This window comes from Euprymna scolopes, chromosome 26, assembly GCF_053919585.1.
Source record: "Euprymna scolopes isolate OS-2025 chromosome 26, ASM5391958v1, whole genome shotgun sequence".
Lineage (NCBI taxonomy): Eukaryota > Metazoa > Mollusca > Cephalopoda > Sepiida > Sepiolidae > Euprymna > Euprymna scolopes.
This window is the reverse complement of record NC_136507.1, coordinates 98,260,715-98,287,428: the sequence shown is the minus strand read 5'-3', so window position 1 is coordinate 98,287,428 and position 26,714 is coordinate 98,260,715. Positions and strand designations below refer to the sequence as shown.

General features: G+C 34.7%; 1 long non-coding RNA gene across 1 annotated transcript in view; it reads right to left on the bottom strand.

Annotated features, from left to right (window-relative positions):
- Positions 1-5,166: 5,166 nt before the first annotated feature.
- LOC145247877 (uncharacterized) overlaps positions 5,167-26,714 on the bottom strand; it is a 47,013-nt gene continuing 25,465 nt past the window's right edge. Inside the window, exon 3 of the long non-coding RNA XR_013863294.1 lies at positions 5,167-5,608. This is a non-coding gene — a long non-coding RNA (uncharacterized LOC145247877). The remainder of the gene's footprint in view (positions 5,609-26,714) is intronic.

The window sequence follows — 26,714 nt, the reverse complement described above, 5'->3', positions numbered from 1 at the left end:
ATTCCCTCTACTTCACTTTTTGTTATCAAGTAAGATCTATGACTTATTTGTAGTTTCATCAAATACTTTTGCAAGCAAAATCCGATCCCGCCTTTTGCTAAATCCTACCCTCTGATGAGAAGGAAAGTATTTCTTCAAAACTCCGTGGATTAAGGACTATCCACTTATTTATTGTTTCCTTTTTGAAATTAAATATGGGTTTAACTCTTTTTTTTTCCAAGTGTTTTTTCACATGCTTTATTAACTACTTGTTCTGATTATAAGCTTTATTTCCTATTTGGTTGATATTACTTTATAAATATTAATTCTTTAATATTTATAATTTACTTTAGTTTTGCCATCTTGGATCATTTTGGTAAACTTAACTGTAATTCTTATTTAATTTTATATATATATATATATATATATATATATATATATATATATATATATATTTATATATATGTGTGTGTGTGTGTGTGTGTGTGTGTGTGTGTGTGTGTGTGTGTGTGTGTGCCTGTGTATAAAATTTGTTTTTTGCTTTTTTTTTAGCGATATTAACAACTTTCAAGCGCTGTTATTTTTATTTTTTCCACTACCTGAGCGGTTTTTTAAGAGCTATAATATATTTTTATATGAATTCATCGCCATTATTTTTATGGAACGTATTTATTTATATTATTAAATATTATTTTGCGTGCATAAAAGCATACTTTTATGCACGTAAAATAATACTTAATAATATAAATAATATTTAATAATATAAATATATATATAATATAAATAATATTTAATGATATAAATAATATTTAATAATATAAATATATATAATATAAATAATATTTAATAATATAAATAATATTTAATAATATATATGCACACACATTATATATTATATATTATTCTATATAGATCATAAGTCCATCCATCCGAATAGCATGAAAAAAGCACTTATTCCTAGCATCTCAAAAAGAATATCCAAAATATCACAAAATGATGAGTTATTCAATAAAGACAAAGAATATTATAACAAAGCCTTAGCTAGATCAGGATATAAAGAACAAATCAAATTTGTTAAGGAAACTCAAAACAATAACATAGCTTGCTTTCCGGGCTGTTGGAAAACTGCTTCTGTTGTACCAGTATTCAAGAATTCTGGCGAAAGGACAGACCCATCAAATTATCGCCCCATTAGCCTCCTCCCACTTTTTGCCAAAATATTTGAGACCATGCTCTAGTCCATCACCTTACAGATGCTAAACTACTGACTGACAAACAATATGGATTTAGACAAGCCCGTTCCACAGCAGACATCCTAACTGTGATCTCTGAACGTATATACCATTCACTGGACAAAGCGGGGGAGGGCAGAGCGGTAGCTCTAGATATATATAAGGCTTTTGACAGGGTATGGCCTGAGGGTCTCCTCAGTGAAATCAGATCATACGGTATCACTGGTAGAATACTTAACATAATTAAATCCTTCTTAGATAAGAGAAAAATCCAGGTTGTCCTCGACGGTCGTACATCTAAACAATATGATATAAATGCGGGGGTGCCCCAGGGTTCTATCCTTGGACCTCTATTGTTCCTGATATTCATAAATGACCTCCCCGACAACATTGCCTCTGAGATGGGTATATATGCTGATGACACTACACTCTATGGCAGACACGACAGGAAGACGAATGAACACATTTCTAAAGAAATGGCAGAAACACTAGAGGAAGACCTCCAATCTGTAGTGGAATGGGGACAAAAGTGGTTGGTCGCGTTCAATGCTGCCAAGACTAAACTAATTTCATTCAATAATTACAAGAAACCCTCTCTACCACCCATAGCAATGGCCAACGACTCTTTATCTGAGAGTCCATCTTTCAAACTCCTTGGCCTAACGTTCACAGGAAACATGAGTTGGAACAATTACATTGAAGGCATTGCCAGGGCCGCTGCAAGAAAGGTGGGCTCTCTCTACCGTGCTAGAAAACTACTAACACCCGAAAGTATCCTGTACCTCTATAAGGCCACCATTCGCCCATGTATGGAGTATTGCTGCCACATCTGGGCTGGTGCATCTGCTACTAGTCTCTCGCTCCTTGACAAGGTTCAAAAGAGAGTCGCAAACCTGATAGGCCCTGAACTGGCATCTAAGCTTCAGCCTCTGTCCCATCGACGAAATGTTGCATCCCTCTGCCTTTTCTACAAGTATTTTAGTGGTGAGTGCTCTGACGAACTGCAATCACTTGTGCCCCCACGACATGAGCACCCTCGACAAACCCGACAGGCTGCTAAATCCCACCCCACACTGTAGAGATCCCTAGATGTAAAAGATCTTTTTACTCCAATAGTTTCTTCCCCAGAACCGCTAGACTTTGGAATTCCATTCCAGGTCCCTGCTTCCCCAACAGTACTGACGTGCAGAAGTTCAAGTGTAACGTGAACCGACACCTTGCTACCCAAATCCCTACATAGTACCCCAGTAGTTGTTGCCCCTGATAGTAGCCCCCTACACCAAAGTGGCAATTTGCCTTGTTTGGGGTGAAAATGTAATAAAAAAAAAAAAGGTACAGAAAGAACAATAAACAATGCAAATGTAATATCTTACAACATGTCGATGAGGAAATATAAAAAAGGAAAAAAAAAGAGCAAAAACCAATGAAAAAATAGAACATACAATAAACACAAAAGATAAACATGAAAAGCTAGGCCATAATAAAACCGAAAGAGAAGTTTAAAAGAAAAATGGAAGGAGGAGCCAAACATGGTTTAATCCACCGTTCAGCCACCACATAAAAAATAACATCCAGAAAGAACTTAACAAATACCATAATTGGCCAAATAACACAAAATTAAACAAATTTTTAAAAAATAGGGATAGGACAGAAAATGAATCTAACAACGTAAAAGAATGTAACAGCCGGAACACTACTAAATGTCCAATGGGGGGGGGAACTGTTTAACTTCAAACGTAGTATAAAAATGTGAAGTTGTAACAAATAATGAAACTAAAGTATACCTTGGGAGCACCGGAACTTGCTTTAAGGACAGATATCGTAATCACCTAGCATCGTTTAAAAATGAAACTGAGAAAGAAAATAACCTCACAAATAATGAAAACAACAATGTAGATAAAAATGAAAACAACAGTAGAATAGTGACAATTACAATTATAATAACGAAAATAGAAACAGAACCAATAGTAATAACGAAAACAACAAGATAAAAACTAAGAAAAACTCAACCACTTTAGCAGTATGGATTAAGGAAAATAAAAATAATAAATTAAGATGGTCAATAATTGATAAAGCGGAAAAATATAAACCAAGCAAATCAAAAAGATGCAACCTATGTATACTCGAAGCATACCATATACTAACATCAAAAGAAAAATTATTAAACAGACGACAAGACGTAATCTACGGATGTGTGCACAGAAATTGATACTAAATTTCACGTATTAGACCAGATTAACAAAAAAATCGAATGAATATGAATAAAAATGAATAAAAGGAAAAGAAAGAAACAATTAAATAAAGTAAGGAAAAAACTAAACGTATAATATAAGGAAAGAAAAAGGTACAAGGAAAGTAACCCTAGAAATAAAATTATATACCATGAGAGTAACCTCCTCTTGAAGCAAAGAAATTAAATAATAAATAGAGTTCGAAAACCAAACAAAAAGGAATATTAGAATAAACACGCATAAATGTAGAAATAAAATTATAAGAAATTGGAAAAAATAAATAAGGAAAAAACGGGAAATTAAAACAAAAATAAAAATAAAAAATACGAAATTATGGTTTCAAATAGAAAATCATCTTAGCATAACACCCAAGATGGCTGACATGTGGCAGCGTGTGGTTGGAATTTCTTTTCCCCAAATACCATATTTATCATGTAAAAAAATCATCTTTTTGTTGTGAACATCAAATGGAAAAATCATCTGAAGAAGTTGGTGGCGACAGAATATTTTTATGGACACATTAATCGTAAATTTGCCTTCCCAGTAACGAAACAGCTGTAATGAAAAAAAATCCAGGAGAAAATAAACAAAAGTTATAAAAAGAAAAAGTAAGTCTTTGAAATTCAACAAAGTTTTGCACTATATATATATATATATATATATATATATATATATATATATATATATATATATATATATATATATATATATATATATATATATATATATATAAATCAAATAAGAGACGTGTTACATTTAACACTTTTAAGCCAACTAACAACGCGAATTTTTTTAAACCTTTATAAAATAAACGAATGTTTATTTTTAAAGAAAGAGATATATTCCGGAGATATACACTATTTTTTTCAATCTGTATATGTATATATATATATATATATATATATATATTCCCCCTCTTATTCTTCGTCATGATGTTGAATGGAAGAATTTTAAGTTAAGTCCACCTGATGCTAGCTGTAGTTTTTCTGTAGCCGGATAATTACGCGTAGTCGCGCGTGATTTGAAAGTCTGGGCAGGTTAGCCATTAAAGGCGTTGAGTGAAATTTGAAAATCAAATAAGAGACGTGTTACATTTAACACTTTAAATGTAACACGTTGTTATTTGGCTTTAAAGTATTAAATGTAACACGTCTCTTATTTGATTTTCAAATTGCACTCAAGGCCTTTAATGGCTAACCTACCCAGACTATATATATATATATATATATATATATATATATATATATATATATATATATATATATATATATGCGTGTGTGTGTGTGTGTGTGTGTGTGTGTATTTTGTTTCAGTTACACATCGGCATTTGAATTATAGCGGCCATATTTATTTCAAAAAGAATATAAATTACATCACATCTTTTTGAATATATTAGTGACTATATGACGTTAAAAAAAGCTTACTCTTTTTCACAATGCTGTATCCTTTTTTCAGTTTCCAACGACTTTTTTCGTTCTGAAATAGAACAAAAACATCCTTTTCACAGCAAGTATAATTTCAAATATTTCTACGACTTTTTTTTTCGTTCTGAAGTCATACTTTTCACATTTTTCATATTGTACTAGTATTTTATTTTCTTCAATTTATCCATCCAGAAAAAGTTATACAATAAAGACGAAACGTTGGCGGACATATAACTTGGTTTGTTCCTTTTTCATTTCTCTCTCTCTCTTTCTCTCTCTCTCCCTCCCTCTCTCCTCCTCTCTCTCTCCTTCTCTCTCTCTTATATAATTCAAATTAAAACTACAAAGTTAAATATTATATTTATATTAGAATAAGATAATAGAAAATTCAATATACTTTACAAAATAATTAAAATCAAGACAAATTAACGATGAAAATAAAAACTGAATAAATTGCAATATTTATTAATCCATCTAAAATCCAAACAAGGAATTAGAATAAAGAAAAAGTCTTTTACCCATGAATTTTCAAAGATAAACTCTTTTCATCAGGGGATAAACATTAGTAAAAGAAATATATCACTTGTTAGCATCCACGTGAGAACACATGTTTGAGCACGTTTCTGACGTCGCAAAGAAAGATAGAATTTTCAATATATTCAGTTAAGAGGGTTCGAAATCAGGCAGAGTCGAGTTCGGACCAGTCAGAGGAGGAGAGTTATGGAATCCTTTTGGGAGCGACCTGAAAGGGAAACAAGAAAATGTAATTCCCAAAGGCAATTGAATTCCTGATCATCATATTAACAAGCTGGTGGAATAACTATCATCATATATTTTGTAAGCCTTTGTCTTCATCGTTATTTCATCTACTGAAAGGTAATGTGTTTTTATCTACCGTCTTGAATATTGAACATTATATGAAACACCCTCCTTTCATAATGTTTACTGAATCCTCCTTCATAAATAACAAGTGAGGTACCTAGTGTTGTCCGAGTGTATCAAGGTGGTGTAGTAAGGAACCCCGGGGGGTGGAATTGAAAGGTGTTTTTAAAAAAGTGGTATAGTAGAGGGGTTCCCCGGTGTTGCCTGGTTCGAGTAAGGAACCCCAAGGAGGGGGGGATTTAAAAAAATAAATTGGTAGTAGCGAAAGGCGAAACAACAGTAGGCAGTTTGGGTGAAGAGAGAGAAAAAAACGTGGTAGTAGGCAGGTAGGCTCGAACCTGTAATGCGATTGGAAGTTCAGAACGTTGAAAATAAGCGAAGTCAATCAAACCGATAAGATGACTTGCAAAAATGGCGACGCAAAAACTGACCCCTCCTTGTAGAAAACTACCCAGTTTAGGGTGAAGGAATTAATGTTTTTGGCCAATTTTTCGATATTTTTTGTCTGAAAAACGATACCAATCTCGTGAGGATCCGTCACCTCTGTCGAAAGTTTTTGCGAGACATACACCCCCCCACACACACATTTTGCCTTTTATATATATACTAGCGCGGGGGGACCCGGCGTTGCCCAGGTGTTTGGAGGTGTGTGTGGTTTTGGGTAAATCAACCTAAACTAAAATAAAAATAAAAAGTTTTGGTAGGTGAGTATGAGGATCGAACCCAAACCCTTGAGGCAAAGTTGGAAATTAAAGTGTGAAAACAAAAAAAAAAAAAACATGCGACGTTAACCATTGGGCCACCGTGACATACAACGAGATGCATTTGAATTTATTTATTTAACTATTAAAAACAGGTGTCCGCAATAAAAGTTAACTCTGCTGCTTCGATTTGACCTAATTAAGAAGGTCACACAGTTAACTTTTGCTCTGAGGAAGTGTTTGGGTTTGTTTACCCAAATTTGACTGTTTTTTCCCCAACAGATATTGGGGAGGGGGAAAGCACCTCCCAATTGTCCATATTGAATAGCAATTGTCTGATATACAACATTGATCAAAGCTGATTGCTTCTGGACGTTTCCCGACGCGATGTCCAGAAGTTGGTTAACTTTGAATTAGTTTCGCTTTTTATACAAAAAAGCCTAATCAACATGCAAGAAGCCAAAATAGCAATAATTTTATAAAAGTCGATGTAAATAAATCTATGCGCTACATATGTTTTCAAATCCTAGATATTATTATCTAGGACCTATATAAACACTTCTAAGCGATCGTAACACCCCGGGAGTGTGTGCGAGAAAAGCCTTTGCCAGACATACACGAAATGGTCACGCAAATTTTGCCTTTTATATATATAGACTAGCGGGGGTACCCGGCGTTGCCCGGGTGTTTGGAGGTGTGTGTGCTGTTAAATAAAAAAGAACCCGGGGGGTAGGATCGAACCCGAAGCTCTGAGGCGAAGTTTGAAAATAAAATCGACCAGCCAGAATGAGTTAGTGAAAGATGTTTGAATTTATTTAAGTAAGAACCAAATTGACAGGTGCGCGCACGGAAGTCATCGAGCGTTACGACGACGACCCGAAGATGATAACGCCAATGACCAGGTTTGCTTGTTATAAGCGAAGTAAAAAAAGAAAACAACGTTAAAACTTAAGCGGGGGGTAATCAAAACATCGAAAAAAAACAAAAAAACTAACGTAAGGCAAACGAAAAAAAGAAAACAGAAAAACGAACACGTGAAAAATGGCTTAAATAAGCCTGTTGCCTGTTTTGATATTAAAATTTAAAAAATCGGTGGGTACCCGGGTGTTTTGGGGTGTGTGGTCGGGGGTGGATAAGCGAAGTAAAAAAAACCCAGAAAAATGAACGTTACGTGAAAAATGGCTTAAATAACTGGTTCAATATTTAAATTTAAAAAATCGAAAAAAAAAAGACATCTCACACCACGATTCGAACCCAAAACTTTTAGATAATGAACCAACGCGCTAATCAACTGACCTAACGCGACGTACATGAAATTTAGTCAGTTTTTCAACTATTTAAAGTAAATCAGGTCATGACGTCATCTGGCGCATGCGTAGAACCGGTCGTCGTCACGAGAAGACCGTTTTTGTTGACCCGACCCTGTCGAAAATTGTCGATTTCGGGGTGAAAAAATTAACGTTTTTGACGAATTTTTCGATATTTTTCGAGCGAAGGATGGAGCTTCAATATGATACCGAGTTTGTGAATTTTCGTCGTGTCCATCGAAAGTTTTTAGCGTACACACAAACACACATACAAACATACACACATTTTCGCTTTTATATTTATAGAAGACTAGCGGGGGGTGTACCCGGCGTTGCCCGAGTGTTTGGAGGTGTGTGTGGTCGGACGGGGTGGGGGTGGTAATCAAAACATAAGAATAAGCGAAGTAAAAAAAAAAACAAGTAAGAAAACGGAAAAACGAACGTTAAAACTTATCTGAAAAATAAAGCGGGGGTACCCGCGCGGTGGGGGAGGGGGGGTAATCAAAACATAAGAATGAGCGAAGTAAAAAAACACAAAAACACTAACGTAAGGCAAACGAACGATGTTAAATGTAAAAATCGAAAAAACAAAAACAAAAAAGAAAACAGAAAAACGAACGTTAAAACTTCTGAAAAATAAAACAAAAAAAAACACACATGAAAAATGGCTTAAATAAGCCTGTTTCGATATTAAAATTTAAAAAATCGGTGGATACCCGCTGTTGGCCGGTTGTTTTGGGGTGTGTGTGGTCGATCGGGGGTGTTAATGAAAACCTAAGAATAAGCGAAGTAAAAAAAAAAAAAAACAGAAAAACGAACGTTACGTGAAAATGGCTTAAATCAACATCAATATTAAAATTTAAAAAATCGAAAAAAAAAATGACATCTCACACCACGATTCGAACCCAAAACGTTTAGATAATGACCCAACGTTCTAGTCAACTGAGATAATACGGCGTACATGAAATTGTATCAGTTCTTCAAATATTTAAACTGAATCAGGTTATGACGTCGTCTGACGCATAAGCGTAGAACCGATCTCGTCATGAGAGGATGGTTTTTGCTGACCCCCACCTCCACCCCTGTAGAAAAGGGTGAAAAAATTAACGTTTTTGGCCAATTTTTCGATATTTGTCGGGCGAAGGATGGGGCTTTCATATGAGACCAAATTTGTGAATTTTTGTTCTGTCTGTCGAAAGTTTTTAGCAGACACACAAACATACATACATACATTTTCTCTTTTATATTTATAGATAGATAGATGAATCCCCTCAGTGTGTATAAAGAACAGTCCACTCTCACATCTATATCCCTTCTATTATTAATAAGATGAAGTCCCCAAGAATCATCATCATCACAGTAATCGTCGTCCTCGCTGTATGAATGTCTTGTCCCCACTACGCAACAAAGTCATTAAAATTTAAACACATCAAACAATCAATGAATTTGTATTCCTTAACGTCTAAACAGAAGAAACCGCAATCCGAGTTGAGAATGTGTTTTAGTAAATTTATTTTTACTTCAATCACTCGCGTGTTAAGGTAAGTTCGACTATTAATTCAACATGATTAATTAATGAATTGTACTCCATAAGGTCCAAAAAAATAATCTGAAATCCAAAGTGTGAATGGATTACATTGAAAACACATGAAATAATCAATTAAGCTGAATTAGCAGAAAGTGGTCAGTTTTTTTTTTGGGGGGGGGGTATCTGTTCTTTTCCCTCCGTGGGGGAATTGTCGAGGGGAGGGTATTCTTTTAAAAAATAAAACCAATTGTACATAAATAAATAAAAAAACCCAAAAGAGTATTCAAGCCCAAATCACCTGACGAAGGCCAGAGGAATAATTGGCCGTAACGTCGTGAAACAACAACAATGAAGATGAGGATAACAGTCCGCAAATAAATAAATAAATATACAAATTACTCATCTCAAAGAATTCCCAAAAAATTAAATAAATAAAAATAACTCCGTGATTATTTACGAGGACGGCTCAACAAGAGCTGATTTACATGAGACTTGAAAACGACCATGTTATAGTGAGCTGGGAAGCAGTCCCACGGTATTGCGTTTCAGAGACGGACAGTTCTGGGAAAGAAGCATTGTTTATGCAGTTTTCGTTTAGTTTTAGGCACATATGGAGAGTGAGGGAAATTGTTGCCACTTGTTGTAATTAGACAAGTGTTGCTGCATGTTGTCTACCAAAAAGACTCAGACTGTCTACAATTCGGATAATCTGCAGCGATCAAAGAAACAGTCATCACAGTGCAACATTATTATTATTATTATTATTATTATTAGTAGTAGTAGTAGTAGTAGTAGTAGTAGTAGTAGTAGTAGTAGTAGTAGTATGAAATTTAATTAGTCGAATGTTCTTCAGAAGAATTTCTTTTTGGCACAAAACAATTAGTTCGTTTGAATTTTATAGCTTTTCCTGTAAATCAAAGATTATTGGTTCTGTTGTGTTTCCAATTTATTGATTTGTTGATGGAGCCATTTTTAAATCTTTCTGACGTAGGGGAAAGACCCCTCACCACATTCCCATCCCGTGCTCTGCAGAATCTTGTGTACAAATCGGTGAGAAGAATTTCTATTTTGCTTTTTTTATTGCAGCCATTAAAATAGTTGTACCTCAAAATGTAATAAGAAAAATTTTCTCCTTCTGTTGAGCTTTGTTTCTCCCTCGAATCCCTCCCTCCCTCCCTCCCTCCCTCTCTCTCTCTCTCTCTCTCTCTCTCTCTTTCTTTCTTTCTCTCTCTCTCTTTCTCTCTCTCTCTTCCTCTTTCTTTATTACTCCTTCTAATCTCTCGCTCTTTCTTTGTTACTCTTTCTCTTTGTATATATATATATATATATATATATATATATATATATATATATATATATATACAGGGTGTCCATAAAGTCCGTGTGCGCCTTAAAATACTTATAATTTTATTTGTGATTGCAATAGAAATAACATGTAAAAAGGATTTGATTTTTGAACAATTCATTTTAAAATTGCACACGGACTTTATGGACACCCTGTATATATATCTATATATCTATAAAAGTGAACGTGTCTGTCTGTCTGTCTGTCTGTCTGTGTGTCTGTCTGTCTGTGTACATTTCCCTACGCAATAACTCTGTCAATTTTTAGTCTATAGACTCGAAATTTGAAATACCGGGTACTGAGATTTGGGAAAATCGATGTGACGGGTGTCAAACAGAAATTTGGCTGTTAAGGGGTCAAATTTCAACGATTTGACCTTTAAGAACTCTACCAAACTCCTCCGACAATTTTTGGTCTACACCCTTGAAATTTTAGATATAGGTTCCGTGGACATGGATCTAACGTAATAACTTGATTTGAGGCCAAAACAATAAATTTTCAGGGGTCATAATAGGGGTCAAAGTTTTAAAAATTACCCCCTTTTTTTTTTTTGCTCAGCATACACCTCTAAACACCCGGGCAACGCCGGGCACCCATACTAGCATATATATATATATATATATATATATATATATATATATATATATATATATATATATAGGCATTTTTGTACAGGCATTTCAAATTGTCGTTGACTCTTGAAAATTCAGTATGTTATTGCTATATATCTTATGGGGTGACTGGCCAATTTTTATAATTTCAGATTCAAATGAATAGCTCCAACAGTAATTGGAATACACACTACTAAAGTCTGATTTTCACAGCTGCACAAATGCAATCTGGACGTGAGGACATTTTTGAAGAACGATATGTAATAAAATTCCATTTTAAACTTAGAAAAAATGCCACAGAAACGTGTGCAATGCGTCAGGCTGCTTTTCAACCATCTTGCATGAATCGAGCATCAGTTTTTGAGTAGCGTAAGAGATTCAAGGAAGGCAGCGTATCTGTCAGGGATGATGAGAGATGTGGGAGGAGTAAGGACGTCAGAATATCATAGTTGATTGGCCAAATAAAGAATATCATGGATAAGGACCGTCGTGTGTCTATAGAGACAATAAGTGCACAGTTTGATATCAGTGTAGGAACTGTACACACAATTATTTGCGAAGAACTGAAGATGTGGAACTCTATCCGTGTCACAGACTATATAACCAAGATGAGCATTAAGACAGTTCCTCAGCCTTCCTATTGTCCAGACCTTGCTCCCTGTGACTTTTGGTTATTTCTTAAGCTCAAGGAAAACCTAAGAGGCTGTCGCTAGGAGACAATTGAACAGATTAAAGAGGCTGTAACAAGGGTCAGTTACACACACACACAAGAGAACTTCCATGGGGCCTTCCAGAAGTTGTTGGAACGGTACAACAAGTGCATTGCAGCCGGAGGAGATTACTTCGGAGGGGACTAATGTTTCATATGTTTACTATCAATAAAAGTGCCTATACGAAAAAAAGTGGAAATTTATTCAAGGCACTTTGTTTCTATCTATCTCTGATACTCTTTCTCTTCTTTATCTCTCTGTCTTCTCTCTCTTTTTCACTTACATCATTTTCTCTTTATTACTCACTTCGTTCCTTGCCCTCTCTCTCTCTCTCTCTCTCTCTCTCTCTCTCTCTCTCTCTCTCTCTGTATATATATATATATATATATATATATATATATATATATATATATATATACCTTCCATTGGTTTTGTTCTTCTTCCCTCTTCTCCTCTCTCTGGGTGTGCAAGGTTAGCCTAATGGATACCGGTGCAGTTTATGGAATCAGCTAAGCCAAGTTCAAACCTATCCGATCTATCATTACGGTTCGGAGGAGTATGAGCTCGCAATTTTAAACATTTATCTTCTATAGATATAGATTTTATCTGTCTGTCCGTCATTCACCTTTTTTTAACGTAATAGATTGCAAAATTGGTCTCATTTTGAAATATCGGCAGTTTCATTTTTAGAAATTAAAATATTGCATTAATAGTAAATCATAAATCCATAAAAAATAAATCGGACTCCATGACCGGAAATCGAAACTGATGAAATCTTTCGTCCGATGTTTTAGCTATTGATCTGATCTATTTGGATTTTTTTTATATAAATAGAACTCACGGTTCGTACAGATTTTCAATGTCCATTTTCAAAGCTTTCCAAGGTTTTTCAAGGCCTTCTCCAGACAAAATTCAAGTTTTCAAAACAAAATTTGAGGTTTATTTTACAATCCACATCAATTTCAAAAAATGATAAAAAAAAAATCAAATATACAACAAATAAATGTTACTATAGTCAATAAAATCTACTTTGCAATCTACCTGCATCATTTTGGGGGTTTTTTTTTTAAGTAGTTTTAACTGCTTTTTATTCACCACTGTAGAGTCCCGTACGCACAAGGAAAGTATTTGTTAGAGATGGGGGTCATTTTATTTATGGCGCCCGCCACTACTCTCCCCCATATGCCCTCCACACAAATTAAATTATAAATGAGAACAAAAAGAGACGGGGAGTTGAATCTTTACCACAAAACTTCCTCGGTTAGTTTTGTGATAAAGGGACGTAACTCTTGTATCCACAATAATACGATGCAATTTTAGAACAATGTATTTTGATTTTAATTTTAATATAAAAAAATTGATGGTATTTTTATTAATGCTTAAAAAATAATTTAATAGTATTTATTTCGATTTTATCTTTAATATTTCAACACAAATTTTTACTGGACATAAAGAATACAATTTTTCAAGGCCTTTTCAAAATAAAATTCAAGACATTTTCCATATTTTCAAGGATTTTTCAAAGTAATGATAAAAATAAGGTCTTTTCAAGGCAAAAGTGAAAATTCAAGAACTTTTCAAGTCTGTACGAACGTTGTAGAACTTGAACTATTACATTAACAAGATAATTAAAGCGTTGACGTGACGTCATAGATTTATTATTTGCGTCACGTTTTAAAATATAAATTCAAACATAAGCTATAAAATAAAACAATAAATGAATGGGTAAACATTATTAATAGCGTTTTAATTTTTTTATTAGTTCAAAACAATTTGTTTTGTTTTAACTACGTATTTTATGTAATTCTTTCACAAATGAATAACTTTCCAAGCCTAGCAAAAATATGCTCTCTCCCATCGCATATTTTAGCTGGTTGGTAAAGTATATAATGAACAGCTTACAAAAAGGAATATGACATTAAATAACACAAAAGCTGTTGATCTGCCATAAACCTCTCTGTCATAACATGATTTATCGTTACTTCAGATTAGCTGAGAGGAGTTACTTGCCCTTGAATAAAGTGGGTTCACAATTATTACGATGCGGTCTTTGTAAGCTAAACATGCCTTTGTGTTATCTCTTGTTTTTTCTTCCTTTTTCACTTCCACCTTCACCTGCCTCGTGGCGGTTTTCGTTAGGGCGCGATAGATGACCCGTCAACCACTCTTTTCAATCCTTCCTTGTCCTCCGCACGTTTGACCGCCTCGCAAAGCTTTAATCCTATCCATTCTGTGATGCTGTCTTCCTCTCTTGCTTTCTTCTCTGACTGTTCCCTGCAGCACTTCCTTCCTCCATATTTACAATGTTTTACCCTTTTCTTCTTACACCCACATATTTCGCTCCTAATGTAATTATCGCTAGACGTCACATCTCTAATATGTTACCTAGCAACTTTTCTCCTATTCTGATGAGAAGCATTAGGCTTCGAAATACCTAGGTATAAAGAGCATATTTTTGTACACCCCTAATTAATGTAACAATTAAGTTTAAATGCATTAGTATATATTTTTATATTGTCGTCCTTTTATTCTTTCTCTTCCATGAGTATATATATATATATATATATATATATATATATATATATATATATATATATATATATATATATATATATATACGCACACACACATGCGAGGTAGTTCCAATAAGTTTCTAGATTTTTTTTTTTTTTTCAGTTTAAAATTGTCGTTGACTCTTGAAAATTCAGTATATTATTGCTATACATCTCATGGGATGACTGCCCAATTTTTATGATTTCAAGTTCAAATTAACAGCTATAGCGGGAAGCGGAATACATCCTACTAAATCCTGATTATCACATTTGGTGAATTTCAAAAATGCAATCTCGACATGACGTCACTTTAAAAGAACGATATGCACTAAAATTCTATTTTAAACTTGGAAACATATGGAGTGCTTCAAACTGTTTTGGACCTTCTTGCATGAATTGAGCAGTTTTTGAGTGGCATAAGAGATTCAAGGAAGGCAGGAAGTTTGTTAGGGATGATTATAGGTATGGGAGGAGTAAGGAAGTCAGAACACCAAAGTTGATTGGCCAAGTAAAGAATTTCATGGATAAGGACCGTCGTGTGTTTATAGAGACAATAAATACACAGTTTGATGTCGGTGAGGGAACTGTACACACAATTTTTATTTTACATGGAGATCACCAGTTATAAAGGCCCAGAAGCCACTCGGGGATAAGGGTTATTGTGTGTACAGTAATCAATGAGATAGTATCGTAGTAATCGTTAGTATTGGAGATTTGATAAAGTATCTTACTTAAGAGGGCGATTCATCAGGAATTTGTTTATGTTGGACTTGAAGACATTCAAGTTGTAGTCAGGTGGGAAACAAGCAAATGGAAGAGAGTTCCACAGGCGCGCACTTCTAAGAAAGAAGCTTTGTTCATGGAATCTACGTTTTGATTTAGGCACAGATAAAGAGTGGGGAAAATTACTGACAGTGGTTTCAGGTAGATGGGTGTTTTTCGTGAAAGATTGGCGAGGGGAGGCGCCAGAGATTGGAGCTCGGACGAGCACTTGCCATGGAAATAACGAGAAAACAAAGAAAGGCTCACGACGTCTCTTCTGTGGGAGAGAGGTTGCAGGGAAAAGGGCACCCCCCACTAAGCCACAAAGTCTATTTTGTACTCTGTCAAGGCAGGATAGGTTGTTTTTAGCAGCTCCAGCCCAGATGTGGCAGCAGTACTCCATCCTTGGACGTACTTGGCTTTTATACAGATAGAGAACTGCATCAGTAGTGAGATATCTTCTGGAGCAGTAGAAGGATCCCATCATTTTCCCAGTGACCTGGGCAACAGTCTTGATGTACGTGTTCCATTTCAGATTAGGAGTAAAGGTCAGACCTAGAAGCTTGTCAAAGCATGGAGCCTCCCTAAGACGAGAGCCATCCATTTCAATTGATGCCAGATGGGGATCAGAGCATTGATGATGTGAAGATAGGAGCTTGGTTTTAGATGCATTAAAAGTAACCAGCCACCTCTTCCCCCCTACACTACGCGCTCAAGATCAGAGGAGAGAGAATCAGAGAGAACTTTATCATTTAGAGCCTTTGATATATTGCCATAGATGGTCGTGTCATCAGCATAGATGTCAACGAATAATTTAAGTATGTGTTTTGGGAGATCATTAATGTAGATCAGGAAGAGAGTTGGGCCAATTATTCACAAGGAACTGAAGATGTAGAAGATTAGCATGAACTTTGTCCCGTGTGTTCTCAAAGAAGATCAGAAAGAAAGATGTTGTCATGTGCATCAAGACAGTTTTTCATCCTCCGTATAGTCAAGACCTCGCTCCCTGTAACTTTTGCTTTAAGCTCAAGGAAAACCTTAAAGGCTGTCGCTATGAGACAATTGAGGAGATGAAAGAAGCTGCGACGGGAGTCATTGACATGCTCACACAAGAGGACTTTCACAGGGTTTTGCAGAAGTTGTTGGAATGGTACAGCAAGTGTATTGCAGCTGGAGGGGATTACTTCAGAGGAATTTCATGTGTGTACTATTAATAAAAGTGTCCATACGAAAAAAAGCTTGGAAACTTATTGAAAGCACCCTATATATATATATATATATATATATATATATATATATATATATAGTCATCCACATACAGTACTGTTTCGCTGTTTCACAGCTCATCAGTGCGGCTAGACAGGCAACTATATATATATATATATATATATATAACACATAAATGACAAAAGCCTATATCACAAAGTTCAAGATGTCGACCATCTTACAATTTATTTCTTTAAGTACGCTGACATGTACAATTCTTGACAGCATCTGTTTCGTAACACAAAAAACATTCATTTAATTATCATATCAATCAACCAATATATTTCATCCTTAACTCATCCAGAAGAAAAAGCACTTGTCAATTCATTAAAAAAAATATATAAATATATATGGGCATGATTACAAAATCAGAAAATTGAGAGAGAAGTTACAATTACTTTTTATTTTTATTTATCTTTTTTTTTTCTTTGTTATTACGCCATGTTTACATTTTCAGGTGCTGTCAACAATTGTGCATGTTAACGAACTTAAAGGAATAAAGGAATAAATTGTAAGATGGTCATCATCTTAAAATTTGGAATATAGGCATTTATCGTTTATTTGTTATATGTTCTGTAATTACATTGAGCTTCATAAATTAAAGGATTGGTATAAAATTAAAAGGTGAAATATAATTAGAAAACATACACACACGCACACATATATGTATACCTATATATATATATATATATATATATATATATATATATATATATATATATATATATATATATGTATGTATATACTAGCTGTACTCGGCCACGCGTTGCTGTGGCTCAGTTTGTTAAAATGGAACACATTCCTCATAAAAAGTTGCATTTTGTATTGTTTATTTATTTTTGCAATTTTTGCAATTTTTTTTATCAATAAAAGTTGTTTTTTTCCCTAACAAAAGGTGAATTTTTTACCATAAATTGTTAGATGAAAATTTTTGGGTTTTTTTCAGGAAAACTTGCACTTTTTTTTTAAAAAGAAAGTTGGCAGTAAACATTTCTTTTTGAAAACAGAATTTTTATTATGAAAAGAAAAAATCAATGCTTTATATGAACACTGTAAATAGTTAGGTGAAAGTAGAGAAAAGTTAGTTTTTTTTCAAGAGAATGTACAAATTTTTTTTGTCAATAGATGTTAAGAAAATAAACAGAAAAAATACTCCCCTCATTAATTAATTATGCAAAAAAATAAATAAAATGTTGATTTAGTGTTTCAACAGTTGAACAACGCTCGGCTGAATCCGGTGATTTTCCCTTTTAACCAATTTGGTACCCCCACATGGGGAGCAGTATATATATTATTTTTAAAATGTAATTATCCACTGATACGTGTTTCGTCGTCTACGACTCATCAGAGTGGCTATATCTAGCGAGATATGAAATCGGGACCAAACGGTAAGGGAGAATTGTTCCCAACTCGCATTTAGGTAAAAATGCACTTTCGTAAATAATTGAATTAATTCAAAACATATCGCTAAAATCAAAACAAAACAACATCTAAGTAAATCGCGATATATCCAGACAGTTGGCAAGATGGTCCAGGGGTAAGGCTCATTACCGTTTGGTCCCGATTTCGAATCTTGCTAGATACAGCCACTCTGATGAGTCGTAGACGACGAAACACGTGTCAGTGGATAATTACATTTTAAAAATGATATATATACTGCTCCCCATGTGGGGGTACCAAATTGGTTAAAAGGGAAAATTGTTCCCAACTCGCATTTAGGTAAAAATGCACTTTCGTAAATAATTGAATTCATTCAAAACATATCGCTAAAACCAAAACAATATGTATATAAAATGTTTTTAACTCTTTTTCAAAGTGTTTAAACATGTTTTATTAACTACTTGTTTATGTATATATATATATATATATATATATATATATATATATATATATATATATATATATATATATATATATAATAAAAGTTACAATTAAATTTACCAAAATGATCCAAGATGGTAAAATTAAAATATATTATAAATATTAAAGAATTAATATTTATAAAATTATCTCAGCCAGATGTAAAAACTCGATAAAATTATTATTATTATTATTATTATTATTATTATTATTATTATTATTATTATTATTATTATTATTATCTATTAATTGTTTGCTCATACACACACACACACACACACACACACACACACACACATATACAATGTTTTTAAAAGTAAATATTAACATATATATATATATATATATATATATATATATATCATTGTTGTTTCTTTCCTCGAGACATATTCACGCTTAAGTACACACACAATCTATGGAGTTGCAAGGTTTCATAGAATGAAGTCAATAAACCGTTGGAATTGCACCAAGTTTTTCATGATGCTTTCTGAACAAATACGAGATACATTCTTGATCGATAAATAAAATCGAGGTTTCAGCAAAAACTAAATAAAATTTTTAAAAAAGCCGCTATACTTGTCGAATCAAAAAACCAGACAATCATTGTTATAAGAGAAGATGCTGGCCTGAATAAAGATCTTTTTTTCTTCTTCTTCTTCTTCTTCTTCTTCTTCTTCTTCTTCTTCTTCTTCTTCTTCTTCTTCTTCTTCATTATTATTATTATTTTTATTTTTTTTTAATGAAGTGGGCAAAAAAAAAAAAAAAAATGGCAGGCACCATCAACCATTTAAATAGATGCACCAGTTAAAAACAAAAAACAAAAAAAAAAAAACGTTAAGTTGAAACTGATGTCGACTTTTTATTTAATTTCACTTTAGTCTTACGTCTATTACTAATGGTATTTGGTATTTGTTTCTCTAAAGCTGGAACTACACTTATCGCATCTCTCACTAATGGAGATTTGGTATCTATTTCTCAGAAGCCGGAATTATACTATTATTATAATGTAGCGTGGCGTTACACTTTCCTTCTTTTTTTTTTTTTTTTACATGCGGTCACCACTTATCAAGGCCCGGAGGCCACTCGAGTATAAGTGTTATCGAGTGTACAGTATTCAATGGGATAATATCGTAGTAATCGTTAGTATTGGAGATTTGGTAAATTGGATTAATTAAAGGGACTGTTCATCAAGAATTTGTTTATGTTTGACTTGAAGACAACAAAATTGTAGTCAGCTGGAAAACAAGCAAACGGAACAGAGTTCCACAGGCGTGAAGTTCTAAGAAAGAAGCTTTGTTCATGGAATCTACGTTTTAGTTTAGGCACAGATAAAGAGGTAAATCATAAAAAATAAAATTGTAAATAAATAAATAAAAATCTGAGTCGGCATTTTTTTCTTTTTTGACGAAAGTTTTTATTACACGTTACTCTTTTGTCTCGATACCACTTAAAAAGCCTCTCACTGTCGCGTGTCTATCTAGTCTAGCTCGTGTTTCTCTTTTTTCTGACCGCATGCCAGCCACAACCGGCCCATTCTCGTCTCTGACTTTACATGTCCATTTTCTTGGATGCGCACTTCTTTCTCTCAACCACATGGTGCATTTTTCACTTTTTTTTTCTTTTTCTTCTCGCGCACACTTCCTAATTTGCATATGCGCCTTTTTTTCAACTACTACTGCCAATCTCTTCACAAGCCAGCTATCTTTTGCTGCTGCTGATACTTTCCCACGCGCTCATATGCACTCTATTGCATTATTTCTATTAATAATAGAGATGTGCTATTTGTCTGTCTGAAGTCGCTACTATACTATCACTATTTTTCAATGTTCAATTCAGGTTGCGTAGTATAGTATCTATCGTGCTTTTTTACAAAAGAATCGCCTCTTATCAAGGCCTGGAGGCCACTCGAGGATAAGGGTTAATGAGTGTACGGCAATCATTGAGACAATAGCGTAGTAATCGTTAGTAGCGGAAATTTTGTATAATTTGATTACTTAAGGAGTTTAACTAAACAGGAACCTGATCGCATTGAACTTGAAGACAACCATATTGTAGTCAGCCGGAAAGCAGACCAGCGGAACAGAGTTCCACAGGCGTGCAGTTCTAGGAAAGAAGCCTTGTTCACGGAATTCACTTTTAAGCTTAGGCACAGATAGAGAGTGAGGGAAATTATTGATAGTGGTTTCAGTTAGATGAGTGTCATGATACCATCTTTCCAAGATTTTTCTCCTTGCGGGTTAACAGTTATCAACGCATCTATGATATAACTTCTGGAATACTTCACACAATATGGAAAAGTACGGCCCAGATAAAACCATGACCTATCTTTACGTTGTCAGGTGAAGATATGCAGTCTTGCAACTGACTTATGTCCTTGTTTATTTCGCTTTAGTTTTTTTTTTGAAAATACTTATTCTAGCTAAAATAATTTTGGAATAGAAACATGTTGCCCTACTCACCTAAATAACAGAGTGAGCTTATATGCTCTTAATGAAAACAATCGACATTCCCCTATTGCTACAATTAAACTATTTATTATTTAAAATTGATTGTTTATCACAATACTAAGTAAAATATTTTTCATTCTAATTTTACGCTTGTGTTTATATTATTTTTAAGGATTTTTTAATTATTTTTAAGGATGCAATGAGCCTTTCTTTATTCATGACAAATGGAACACTGTTGTTATTTTCGATTCTTACAAATGAGAAACTCTTTCTTATATTGACAATCTTTCGCGTTATGTAATTATTTTTATAAGTTATTATTATTATTATTATTATTATTATTATTATTATTATTATTATTATTTTTGTAAGTCATCCCCCTCTTCTTTGTCTTCCCTCTCTCTGTTCTCTCTCTGCAACCAACATGTTGTAGCCTCAGTCGCAAAGTAGACAAAGAATTACAACGTCACTCATGTCTCGAACGCGATCCACGCCTCTAACGTGATCTTGGGCGTTCTTCCCGTCTCTAACATGATCTCCTTTTTAAAATCTTTATTTTTCCCTACCAGTGACGTCATTTTGCATGCATTTGCACTATGTTACATCTATTGTCCCCGCCTCTCTCTCTCTCTCTCTTTATTTCTCTCTCTCTCTCTTTCTTTCTTTTTCTCTCTCTTCCTCTCTCTCTTTCTTTCTTTCTCTCTCTCTCTCTCTTTTTCTCTCTGCAAATTTAACGCGATTAATTTACCATCTTATATTTTGCTCTTTCTTGGAAAGCAGAAAGATAGAAAAGGAGGAGGAGGAGGAGGAGGAGGAAGAAGAAAAGAAGAATGACAGAGAGGGGGTGATCGAGAGGTGGGAGGTAGATACACAAAAAGTTAATTATTATACATTGTTTTTTCAATGTGCCGATAGTATGTGGATTCCATAACATCCGGTTATGAATTACAACATCGGAAACTGACACTCAGTAATCGATTTTTCATGAGAAGTTTCAAAATAGCAAATGATTGATTTTCATAATAATTACTTTCAAACAACGCCGTAGCAGTTATAATTTATGTCTAATTTATTTTCTCTTGCGAAGAAATGTCCCAGCTTGGTGGTTTGGCAACACAATCAACCAATCAGCTTGTAGAATTCATTAATTTCATCTTTAATCGCTTTAGGAATAATGGTCGATCAGTTGAGAGAATCCTAGATGCAACAGAAAAGACATCCCCCCCTATCTCTCTATCTCTCTCTCTCTCTCTCTCTCTCTCTCTCTCTCTCTCTCTCTCTCTCTCTCTCTAATTTTCTATTATTCCTTTGTTGACTTGGACACTGTCCAATCTTCTTCCACCTACACCGAACGGTGTAGATAATTAAATAAACCCTTTCGCTGTTTTTTGTTGTTGCTGTTGTTCTTTTCTTTTTTTTTCTTTTTACTTTTTTTTCTTTTTAGTTATTTCACCTCAAACAATGCTTATTGCCACTTGAACATAAGATCGTGTTCAGCGGGAGACTGTAGGAAATTGAGTTTTTTTTTTAAATTATTATTAAGTCGTCGTTTAGCAAGTCCAGTAGCCGCTCGAGGATAAGGGTTAATGAGACGTTTGTCAGCTGGAATGTTAGGAAAATTACGGGAGTGCTGATATTGATTGTATGTATGAATGTGTTAATTATGGGTCGGTTTTTAAAAAGTATTTGTTAACATTGGACTTGAAGACGACCAAGTTGTGATCAGCAGGGAAGTAGTCCCATGGCAATGTGTTCCCCAGGCGGAAAGTTTTGCAAAGAAGCGCTATGTAAATTTTGGCTGGTGACAATGAATGCTTCTATTATTGTAAAGAATGGGAGAAATTGGAATCAGGGGGGAGGCTGGGAAGATACAATGAATAGCAATGAAGAAAAACACGAAAAAGTCAAGGTAACACCAATAATAATAACAGTACTAAGAACAATACTGAAAAAAAAATTTTAAAAAGAATGGGAAAAATTGGAATCAGGGGAAGGCTGAGAGGATACAATGGGGAGCAATAAGGAAAACAGCTAAAATGCTAAGGAAAATCCTAGAATGCGGAAACCCACATAAAATGCAAACACTAGCAAATAACTTGGATGTTGCAACAGGAGTAAAACAAAAACGGAAAGAACATGACCACAGGAAACCAAGAAAACCAAAATCGCAATACTACCCCCACCTCCACAAAAATAGTGGTGCCATGAATCATAAAATCCTCTCGGATACGGAGGTACAAACAGATAAACCTAGCCAATCAAGGAGACTGGATATCAGAGTTAACAAGAATGAGAAAATCATACCAAATCATAGATTTTGCCGTTCCAACAAACCACAGTGTGAACATCAAAGAGACGGAGAAGTGAAGCAAATATACAGAACTAGCCAGAGAACTGAAAGTGATGCAGAACATGAAGAAAGTCAAGATAACACCAATAATAATAGGAGTATTAGGAACAATACTGAAAAATTTTGAAAAAAGAATGGGAGAAATTGGAATCAGGGGGAAGGCTGGGAAGATACAATGGATAGCAATGATGACAAACGCTGGAATCTTAAGGAAAACTCTTGAATGAGGAGACTAAAAAACACGATCTGCAAACTATGGCCGGCCAAGTGAAAAGTGCACCAGAAGTAAAACTAAATATAGAGAAGCACCACACATCAAGAAAACTGAAACCACAAAAAACTGTAGTGTCGACATCGCCTAACACCACAGCAACTAGTCAAGAAGCGTCGAGGGGGATGGAAAGACTGAGGAGAGAAAGCATTAACCAGAATTCCACTGGATGAGTGCAAAGAGACTGGGACTTTGGGTGTGTTTATTGCCATCCAAATTCCAATGAAGACCAATGACCATGGAAAGTCAAAGGCAAATGGCTGTTGCAATGATGCAAATTCATTTGCAAAGGTTATTGAAGAATGGAGATTACTGGAAATCTGGGGAAGCTTGCTGTCACCCAATCTCCAGGGAACACCATAGGCTGTTGTCAGTGAGCAATCTTTGGTGATGATCTGTGTGAGAACTCCTAATGAGTACAATAATAATAATAATAATAATAATAATAATAAGAAGAAGAAGAAGAAGAAGAAGAAGAAGAATTATTTATATATATATATATATATTCATTAACTTATATATATATATATATATATATATATATATATATATATATATATATATGTATATATATATATATATTATAGGAAATTCTGTGTGTGTGTGTGTGTGTGTGTGTGTGTGTGTGTGTGTGTGTGTGTGTGTGTGTGTGTGTGTGTGTGTGTGTGTGTGACTTCTGGAAAACGGTTGGGATGATTTTTATGAAATTTCACACAAAGGTACTTTATATGCCTGGTAGTGTTCTTAGATAGTTTTTTTTTATTGTGATGTCTTTGATAAGTATCGATAATCAAAATAATTTGATGAAAGAAGGAATTGGCGATTTTGACCAAAGTTAACACCTTACACAGCCTAACATCACAAGTGTATCTGAAAAGTTTTATTACCACACAAGCAAAAAGGCCCGAGATATAAAATCAACAGAAGGTTCTTTGATATGACAGTGACGCATTCAAAATAAATGTTTGTGTTTAGAGCCTAACTGGACCATGATACGTAACATTTCATTTTAAGCCGTTATCACCGCACAACCAATAAGACCAAACATATAAATACAACAGTAGGTTCTTTGATATGACAGGGACGCGTTTGAAATGAATTTAAGCACAATTGAAGTATGATAGACGACAATTGCATTTTAAACTGTAATTCAAGTCATTATACATAATAATAATTTTATAAAATCAACAGTAGGTTCTCTACAGTCCAATGTAGACTACAATGTATTGTGGATTAAGTCACTACAGGGAAGAATGTAAAACTTCCACCCGGTATATAGCGGGTGGAAGTATGTATTATTACTCTTAAGATACCTTAAACCTGGTATATATATATATATATATATATATATATATATATATATACTAGCAAAGCTACCCGTGCTTCGCACGGAGCTTTGTTGCGCACTCGGGTACCAAAATCTGTGGGCACCTTTCCAGTAAGTTGATGTTGTAAGAGCAACGATTGCATAAGGTGATTAACATTTTAACTACCTCTTGTAGTGACTGAAATTCAATCAGGAACTTCACAAAACATTTTCATCAAAAAGGAAGGTTACTTGATGTTACATAGTAAATTTTTCATTGAAGTAATTTTCAACTCTTGCTTAAATTTTATCTTGCACATTCAATACTAAAAACTTACCACAATCAGATCATGTCAGTTTTTCCTCATATCCATTTCTCGAACTTTTCACTGAAGAGCCTCAGGGTAAACTACATTTCTGCTGCTTTGATTTGGAGCCAGAATGTAGAGTTTTTCTGAACTTCCTGTCCGGCTGATGGAGACGTAGAACATACCGTGACTGAAGCAGTCTGATGTTAAGTCTACGCCAATGGTGTTAAATGTCTGACCTTGACTTTTGTTTATGCTCATTGCAAAACACACCTTCACAGGAAATTGGAGTCTCCGGAATTTAAATGGAAGTTCTGAGTCCGATGGAACTAAGGGGATCCTTGGCAGTAGAACGGTTTCGCCTTTGTAGGGACCACAGGAAATGGTGGCCTCAAGTACATTGGTGTGCAATCTGGTGATAACACATCTGGTTCCGTTTGTTGTTTTTGGCGGTTCCAAGGATCGAAGAATCATGATTGGCGATCCAATTTTGAGATTTAAAATGTGTGGAGGCATTCCAGATATCTCCAAAGAGTTTAAAAACTCCACAGGGTAGTGAACAGCTTCATATTCATTAGTAGCCGAATCAACTGACTTGTATTGCTTTGTGTCTCCTGGAAATTCATTCATTATTGAATTGTTCAAATGATTCACATTGCTGTTTAATGGCGAAATAATAGCCCTCTCAGCAAGCCAATCCGGTGATTTTCCATTGTTTTGCAGGTCTGGGTACACTTTGTCTTTCAGTTGCTTCTGATTACCGACACATTTACCAAGCGCAGTTGGAATCTTAATTGTGTCAGGTGAAGAAGTGATAGGAAACTGACCATTACCGATTTGGAGAATCAATTTTGAGAAGTCTGCTGTAGCTGTGTTATCAGAGATATAGGCTCTCATATTAGTAGTCAGTCTCTTCACTATAACGTGCCTCCAGAGATAGGATTGTTTCAAACTTGCATTGACAATCTTAGCCCTTGTGCCATTTTTAACCACTGGGAGGATTTGACGGAAATCACCGCAAAATAAGGTTGGAATGCCACCCATGGGATTCTTGTTTCCTGTGATGTCTTGCAGTGTTCGGTCAATTGCTTCATAAGCACTCTTGTGCGTCATTGGGGCTTCGTCTACAATGATTGCAGAGGTGTCTCTAATTACATTTGCCAAGGCTGAGTTATCAGTAATTTTGCAAACTGGCTGATCCATTCGATGAGTATCCAAGGGTACTTTAAAAGTGCTGTGAAGAGTGCAGCCACCTTGTAGTAGAGTAGCAGCAATGCCACTGGATGCTGTTGCAAGCACAATCTTTCTCATGGATCTAATCTTTGCAAGGATCAAATTGATTACAAAAGTCTTGCCCGTACCACCTGGAGCATCAAGAAACATCATGTTTTTGTTCATTTCACCTTGTGCTTCCAACATTGCCATGAATGAATTGTAAACTTCTCTTTGAGAATCGGTCAGTTTTTCTTGCATATTTTTTGCTTGTAGGGAAAGTTCTTCAAGATTATAAGTAACTTCACGTTGATACTCTCTCGCGAGTCTTTCATCTCTCCCTTGCGTTGGTGCAGGTAATTCATAGCTTGCCAATGGTTGACCGCACATAAGGAGAACTTTTTCTTCAATTAGACAAAGAGTTTTATTG